The 2801-nt window shown below is 41.2% G+C and overlaps 1 long non-coding RNA gene across 1 annotated transcript in view; it reads left to right on the top strand.

The window, feature by feature from the left end:
* LOC116687956 (uncharacterized) overlaps positions 1-2132 on the top strand; it is a 10866-nt gene extending 8734 nt beyond the window's left edge. The window contains exon 3 of the long non-coding RNA XR_004331666.1: positions 2032-2132. This is a non-coding gene — a long non-coding RNA (uncharacterized LOC116687956). The remainder of the gene's footprint in view (positions 1-2031) is intronic.
* The last annotated feature ends 669 nt before the right edge of the window (positions 2133-2801 follow it).

Here is a 2801-nt window from a genome sequence, read left to right as displayed (position 1 = left end):
AAATAAACAACAGACAAATAGAGTCTTTAAATGCTTCAGATGTAAAGTTAGTCACTCTCAAAGTGTTGTAAAAATGAATGGCGGTCAATGGAATGCTAACGGCAGGTGATGGCTTCGTAGCATTAAAACGGCGCCATGGGAGCTCCGCTTAGAGAGGAGAGGCCTCTTGGTAAAAACAACATCAAGCGAGTTTGACAACATTTTTTGTGCAATTGAGAAAGTAGTATTAACTTTTGCCATTTTTTTAAATTTTTTTTTTAGCTATTTAGCTTTTCTAATACTATACTTCAAAATGAGCCTAGAAAATATGTGAAAGGAAAGGTGACTAACGAGAACACTGCACTGGTGCAGAAGAGGTATCACCACAGATGCTTTGGAAGAAAAAAACTCACAGTGTTGGTTTGGCTCAACAGCACATCCAACAACCACACACTCTAGTTCACCAGACCACAACCCTGTCAACAACATGTCTACATACTTTGATTTACTTTTGGTCTGGCAGAAAAAAACAGGTATCCCTGTGCAGCTAGGTCCATAAAGAAATGCTTTTTCCTGGTTTAGTGTGAATGGACTTCTTTACTGCCCTGCACCCAGCCCTAGACTCAACCCCACCCCCACACAGGGATGAACTGCAACTCTGACAGTGACAGTACATCCACAGTAACCAAGTTAAATTCAACACAGCTTTTTCTTATCCTCCAGACTGTGGTTTAATTCCCCCAAAACTACAATTTTCCAAAACGGCCTCACAAGTGGTTCCTTGGCGTTTCAGTCTCTAAAAAAAACAACAACCTTGAAAGGCAAATCTGGACATTGTCATCACACCAAGACAGCATTTTAGAAATGAGATGGCTTAGTGTAAATGTAGTCTGAGCGATGGAACTTATTACCCAACATCAGTGTTTGGCCTCACTAACGCTCTTGTAGCTGAATCGGAGCAAATAGCTGCAGCCTGGTCCCAACATCTGGTGGAAAACCTGAAACCAGAGAGTGGAGGCTGTTAGAGCAGCAGATTATTGCCCATGTTTTAGGAATGACACGTTCACCTATGACATAGCATCATAATGTCCGGGTGTCCACATCATTTTCTTCAACAGTACTGACATTAAAGGCCTCAAAATGCCCAAAAAGTAATCTTTAACATTTTTTCTCTCAATTCCTTTCCCTACTTTTAATCTCTAAGCTGCTGTGTTTTAGTACTCAAGATTGGTCTTGGTCTCAAGGCCACTTTTTTAAGTTCTCGTCTCAGAATCAAACGTATGTCTTGTCTCGGTCTCAAATAAAGAGTCCTCAGGTTTTATTTCAAGACCGGTCACGTCCATAACTGCCTTTTGATTATTTTTTATCAAGGCATTTCTCATGATACACTTAATTTTAGAGATGAATGAAGAAGGGGACTGTGGACCTTTCAGATCAATTTGAGGAGTGCCTATGGTTAACATTTTCCACATTTTATCGTGTCATGCAGTGTGGGACTCGCACTGGTCTGGTCTTGGTCTTGACTCAGTCTCAACCCCTCAAAGTCTTGGTCTAGTCTTGGTTTATGTGGTCTCAACTACAAGACTGCTAAGCTGTGCACGAGGGATATTTACGTTTTTATTTGTGACACATTACTGTATGTACACAACTCTGCCGACTTGAGCTTCTAAAGTTACTGGAAGTCATTCATTTTCAATAGAAGCCGGCTTTTCTCAGCTGCGATGAGCGGCAAATCTGTCGGCGTCGCGTTTTGAACGACCAGAGCGTCAATCAGAAAGTTAAAAGTAGCTCAATCTTAAAGTAACGAGCTATGACGCGGTTCATCGGCAAACGACCAGCAACCAATCAGAATATAGACATCCTTCGCGCTGGCTAAACTGGAGAACCACACAATGTAAACTTTCGTTCCTACCAAAACATTAGTTCTTAGGACAAGCTCAAATCGCCGCTGCTGGGTTACCTATCGTTTATGATATAATGATGTTTCCACACAGTTAACATTGTCTCTAAATGGTCCGCTCACAGTGAACCCGGCACGGGTCACTAGGTCAGTCTGGCGGCTGCTCGCTTTCCCTGCACGCCGCTACGGCTCAGCGGCTAACGAGCGAGCTAACTGCTAACAGACACCACTGCGACCAACAGACAATTCTGTCATTATACGGTATATGTAATTTTTAAAGGTTTCTGATGTCAATGTAATGGCCGTGCAGTGGCTGCTTGTGTTTTCTTTCACGTTTGAACATAGAACACCGCCACGTCAGAGCGGCCAAAGCGTCTAAAGTTTCCCCGTACTTTTTGACAAGCGTCCTTCACAGGGCGGTCATAGCTTCTTTGCAGCTCAAGTCGGCGGCGGTGTGTACGTACAGTTACACTTCACATGTGAACTTTTATATTGGACAAGTGAACTGTTTCAAAACCCCGATGAGCAATACTCTGTTGCTACTATTCATTCATTATTACTGTTTACCATTACAACTCCTTAATTATGTAAATACTGTATCATAAAATTCTTTGTAACTATGTAAATACCGTGCATAGCCACACTCCTTAGATTTCTTTTATTTATATTTCTACTCTGACATTCATATACTTATATATTTCTTGCAACTGTAACACAGAATTTCCCTTCGGGGATCAATAACGTATTTCTGATTCTGATTCTGATGACAATATGTGAAATAATCAAATGTAGTATTTTAACCCTCATGTTGTCCTCAGGTCAAAATGACCCGTTTTCCTATATCAATGTTCTTTTTAACTACCCAATTGTAATCACCCAAAATAACATGGTTGATTCCACACAACGCTCTTTGGCAAGTACA

This window comes from Etheostoma spectabile, chromosome 4 (genome assembly GCF_008692095.1).
Source record: "Etheostoma spectabile isolate EspeVRDwgs_2016 chromosome 4, UIUC_Espe_1.0, whole genome shotgun sequence".
Lineage (NCBI taxonomy): Eukaryota > Metazoa > Chordata > Actinopteri > Perciformes > Percidae > Etheostoma > Etheostoma spectabile.
The sequence above is the reverse complement of the archived record's forward strand: the minus strand, read 5'-3'. Positions and strand labels throughout refer to the sequence as shown.